This window comes from Pyrus communis, chromosome 14 (genome assembly GCF_041283825.1).
Source record: "Pyrus communis isolate YQ-2024b chromosome 14, ASM4128382v1, whole genome shotgun sequence".
NCBI lineage: Eukaryota > Viridiplantae > Streptophyta > Magnoliopsida > Rosales > Rosaceae > Pyrus > Pyrus communis.
The window spans coordinates 11,886,653-11,892,002 of record NC_142578.1 but is presented as its reverse complement, the minus strand read 5'-3'; the positions used below and the strand labels follow the sequence as shown (position 1 = coordinate 11,892,002).

Sequence of the window (5,350 nt, the reverse complement as noted above, 5' to 3'; positions counted from 1 at the left end):
TACGGGATACGAGATGCTACTTGAGTTGGCATTGGAAGTCAACGACTCAGAGTACCTCCTCGGGCTTTCTTTCCTTGGCGCCCTTAGCGAGGCCAGGGTGATCATGGGCTCGTGCCTCGAGTGCTCTTGCTCCTCTGGCAATGTTGAAGTGGGGGTGGAAGGCACGGCGGAGAGAGCTTTTGCCTTGCTTCAGGTTATGACATCTAAAGTGCCACCATTTGCGGCAAATATGTTCTTGTTCTTCATGTTGATTGCAGGAATAGCTTGATCCTTTCTTGATGCCATGTGTATTTCTTGTGGATTTGAAGATAGAGATGAGAGGCAGACACGTCCCACTGGGCATGCCAAATTTGTGAACACGAAAATTCTGCAATGAATGAAACGAGAACACGTGTACAAAGTAGATTTGTATTGATGAATTTGTAGGTTATTCATCCAAGGGTCTTGGCAACTTGATCTTGAATCGAACATCGTTACCAGTTTTGAGCTTGTAACAAAGTCTTGAAAGAATCGGCACAAATGCTTGTTGATTCTTTAAGGGAATGCTTCTACTTTGGTCGAAAGAGAGCTTCAGCTTTGGTTGTACACTCTTCGAAGAGAGCTTTGGCAGAGTATTAGTCTTCAAAGATTTGGTGGTGGTTCTCCTTTTTGTGAGAATTTCGGCTCTTCAATGTAGAAGTTGTCCACCCTTTATGCTTGTCTTGGGACCTTGTATTTATAAACTTCTTAAAGCTTGCCTTTGGATGGATTTGGCTTTTATTTGTTTCTTGATTCGTCCATAGGAGAATTTAGGCATGTTTTGTGTATTATTTCAGCCACTTTCCCTTACCTTGGCCAAATTATAGGGCTTATTACCTATTTTGTCAGCAATCTTCAATTCTTGCTTGTTTTATGAAGATGCTTTAGCCTTCTTTCCGGTTTCTCCCTCTTGCCCACTTTTGGGAAGGTTTTGTATTTCCTTTGCTTGATTCGTGCCACATGTCTTTAATGACTTGTCTATTTGTGACAAATGATACGTCACGTGGAGCTTTGGGATGCATCATTTGTATGCAACGAAATTTATATGTCTACAGAAACATTTTAGTAAACTGAGCTTAAACTTGACTACTTCCACTGTGAGTAAACTAACATATTTGATCTTAGTTGATGAGTGTTGCTGATTAGTCAGACAAGCACGTATATAGATTTTAAATTGCAGATTACTTCCACCCCAAGTTACTCGGACTTCTTGTTATCAAAGGATTGTCCTGGATGGATTAAGTCCACTTTAAGTTCTTTTTCTTGCCTTGTGACCGAGGACTTTCAGTTCATAGTCTTGTATATTAGAGTGAGGGGAGTCCAGATCCCTTAAGTCATTTGTTTGGTTCTTGATTGGTTTTAAATGAAGGCGTATCCATCAAAGTGACCAGATCCAGACACAAATGAGGCTCTCTTAAAGTAGGAAAACAGATGGATATGACTTGAATACATGTTGGAGAATACATTAAGCAATAGATCTATTAACTTGTAAAACAAACAAAGAGCTTTGAGCAAGATTTCACCTTGTCGGTCAAGGTTGATCTTCTTGCAATCACTTTTATTTTGAGTTTACAAGGTTTATATGTTAAAAAAGGATGGATGGCAAACAAGTTTACACAAGGGAATCGATACTATGCCACTAGGAGTGATATCAGAGCTTCTAAACTAGACAAAAGATGGTTTTTGTAGGGAATGATCTTGAAAAGGACTGAGATCTGGGCTGTTTACAGTTTTTGGATGCAAATCTGGCTTAAGAGCAAAGTTTGTATGTTTGTTTGTTTGATTGGTTGAGTGTCCTTGTCTCTGGGCCTCTTCCTCATTTTATAGGCAAATTAGCCTGACTATAGTGACTTTACTCTTGCCTGAAAGCACATAGAGGGTAATGAGTCATCAGCTTTTTACTTGTATTGCCACTGAAAAGTGTTTTTTGGCTAATTATGAGTTAATCCCCATCACTTGACTTTTAAATCATAGGCACATAGCCTATGCATTAGTGGGAAGCTGCCAATTTGGCATCTTTGGGCTTGCAAACACTTGCAACCCAAATTTTCAAATATTAAGCCAAACAGAAGGTTCATGCAATCAAGGCTAAAAAAACTATCGAGATAAACACGGTTGTTTTGAAAGAACCTGATTTGTAGCAGCAAAAAATTTCAAATTCCGAAACGCAACATAGGAGTATGCTGATAACGTGTTATGGCTTATATTTAACTAAGGAAGAGAGAGGATGCAACAAAGAGAGAGAGTGGAGAAATTGTAAGATGCTTAGGGATTTTGTGTGTATTCATCCCTACAATGCCTTAATTTATAGTACAATGAAAGGAGAAGATTAACTTGTCTTCAAGTAAGTACAATCCTATAAGGAATGAATAAGTAGAGTAATAGATAATCTAGAAACCATATCTATCTAGAATTTATACTAGGGGTGGGCATGGGCCAGGCCGGGCCCAAAATTGAAGGAACCGGATCGGACCCGTTTTATTTACAAACGGGGCGAGGCGGGGCAGGTTTTGGATTTTTCAAAATGGGATCTGGACCTAACCTTGCCCTTTTGAAACGGGCCAATTCCTATGGGTCCCCACGGGTCCAAATCTTCACTCACGCAGTCTGGTCTTTGTCATCCTCTTCGTTCCATCAAAACCACCACCGCAAGATCTGCACTCTCAAGGCAAATTAGGGATTAGATTAGGTTTTTCACAGAACTTTTTCATACAAACCCACAAATCCAATTTGCCTTCTCATCGGCTATGAATTCAAATAATAAAATAAAAGGAATACCTTAGGGTTTCTGAATCTAAGCAATTTCAATCAATTCCCCTTTGATTTCCTCTTCCTTCTCATCGACCACCAAAAGGTTCTGCAAATAGAAAAATTAAAAAAGAAAAAAAGCATTGATGATTGATCTATAATTTCAAGTTCCAGATAAAACATAAAATTTCAAGTTCACAAAACACCTAAATAATCCCAATAAAAACCCTTGCAGCAGAAACTTAGTCGACCTCGTCGATCCTGGGACCTAGGCCGCTGGCACTAGAACAGCATCATCATTAACTAGCCGGCACCGTCGCCAGCAATTCCTAGGTTCACCTTGTGATTGTGTTACAGATGCTCTCCATCTTGTCTTCATCTTGTTGCCTTCTCTCCCTCTGACAGATGAAAAATTGAAGCAATAGAAAAATTGGTTCTAGGATGTCAAAAGAGCGAGATGGAAAGGAGAAGACAAAATATTAATTTCAATTCTTGCTCAAAACCAGGGCAACCACACTCTTATATTTTCCACATAGCAATTTTGTTGTTAGTCTCAAGCAGAAATCAAATAACTCAACAAATTAGACACCCCAAATTTCAAATTTATCACCGACCTTCAACCCAAACCCCAAATATTTTTCTTCACTAAACCAAAAAAAAAGACCCAGGAGCATAAGTAGAGAAAAGGACAGAAGCAAAGAGAAAGGAGAGAGCACAACACCTAGAAAGAAAAAAGTGAGAAAATCAAGACAGAAGGAGAGAGACGAGAAAATCATTAAGAAGAAAAAAAAAAAGAAAAAACAATAAAGAGAGAGCATACATGCAAGGAGAGAAGACAAGAAAAAAGAGAAGGAAAGCACTGCAGACATGAGGAAGAATAGAGAAAACCATAAAAGGAGAGGAGGAAGGAGAGCACTAGCACATAGAAAGAGGAGAGAAAAAGAAATTTAATCAGTAATCATAGGATTGCATCGAACGGCCAAGATCAATGGGAGAAACGGGTCCAGATGGGTCTATGTTCTTAGGACTGTTGGACCCGCCTCGCCCCGTTAATTTCTTGAACCCGCCCCGCCTCGTCCCTTTTATGTTTTACAATTTTCAGACTTGCCCCACCCCGTCCCGCGGGTCTAGTACCCGTTTGCCCACCCCTAATTTATACAATCACAATTAAAAAAATATCCATTACAGTTTTTTATATTTATAAATGGTGTTAGGCTCACTTCTTAAAATTTGTTAGTTGTTTAATTTGTTATTGACTATTGAACATAAATATATTTTTTGTTTTCTTAATTATTAAATTTGTGTTATTTTAATTATTATGTATGATGAATGAATATTGATGAACGCGATTAATTTGTTATATTATAATTTGAATTATTATTTTTAATATATGCATTTTTTATTATACGTTTATTATATTTCTCCATGTCCTAACCATGTCTATATCCTTACTTTTTGAGATTTGATGTGTTGCCTTGTCGTGTGTCGCCGTATTTGCGTTTGTGTCTGTGCAACCTAGCTACAACCTACTTTCCAATTATTCTCTTGGTAGTTCAAACATTCCCCTTGTATTTATAGCTTTGCTACTTTCCTTTATGGTATTGATTTCCATGTATTAAAGTCCCTTCTCAAAGCATTGCTAATTAAGTAACTACAAGAACTTGATGAACAGACATTGGAACTTACACGAATAGGTTTATACTTTGTCCAATTACTTGTATTTATCAATTATTTTTAAATTATTTACCTTTCATGTTATTTACTGTCGTTTTGACTAACACCCCAGACGGGTTTGCAAGCATTTTTCTTACCGCTCTTGCTTTATTTCACTTTGCTTCTATCTTTATTATTCTTATAAGGATTGCAAACTGATTTGGACCAACACTGATCAGTTTGCGGTCATTACTTTGGCATGCAAACTGAAAGTAGTTGGAAAAAAAACAAAAAATGAATTCAAACGAGCCATAAAATTTTCTTTTGATTCAAGCGATTTAAACTACGAAAAAATGAATTCCAACTTTGATGCTATTCAACCGTAAAAAGTTGAAGACAATAACAACTCCAATGCAAAGAGTAACCGGCCGGTGAAGAGTGTCCCACCATCAGTTTTCGGTTTTCGGTTGTGTTGAGTTATCAATCTGTTCTTGACGCCGATCAACAAGAGAAACAGAAAGTAGTAGGCAGATCGGAATTTCACATCATGGTTGTTTCTTCCCGTCGCCTACAACCACCCTCTTCTTTTCGGTTGATAATGCCGGAGCTTGACAAATGCATCGTCCAAAGCAATGAGCTTAGAGCCCAAGTGGTGAAGCACGTTTAGTTTACCACCACATCGAACCATCTACCATGAGATTAGATGCTTCCACTTTTACCACACTGAGAAGCATAACTAGATGTAGATGTGAGTTAGGTCAATTGATCAGGGCAATAAGTTCACCTCCTTCCACCCAAGTTTGAATCCCCCGTTGTTTAAAACATTGCATGAAAGAAAAACAAATAACAGAGCCATTCAAGTGGGATGAAACAAAGATGAACTTGTGTTCATTTTCTCTCCCACAAAACATCATTAGGTTGTACAAATGGA

The 5,350-nt window shown here is 38.1% G+C and overlaps 1 long non-coding RNA gene across 3 annotated transcripts; it reads right to left on the bottom strand.

Annotated features, from left to right (window-relative positions):
- Nucleotides 1-2,264: 2,264 nt before the first annotated feature.
- LOC148691242 (uncharacterized) lies at nucleotides 2,265-3,680 on the bottom strand. Of its 3 annotated transcripts, none has more exons than XR_015955561.1 (3): nucleotides 3,587-3,680; nucleotides 2,797-3,164; nucleotides 2,265-2,673 (listed from the first exon to the last, which is right to left on the bottom strand). It is a non-coding gene; the product is annotated as an uncharacterized LOC148691242 (long non-coding RNA). The 3 variants fall into 3 exon arrangements; XR_015955560.1 differs by having other exon boundaries at nucleotides 2,797-2,875; nucleotides 2,973-3,669; XR_015955559.1 differs by having other exon boundaries at nucleotides 2,797-3,680.
- Nucleotides 3,681-5,350: the final 1,670 nt, after the last annotated feature.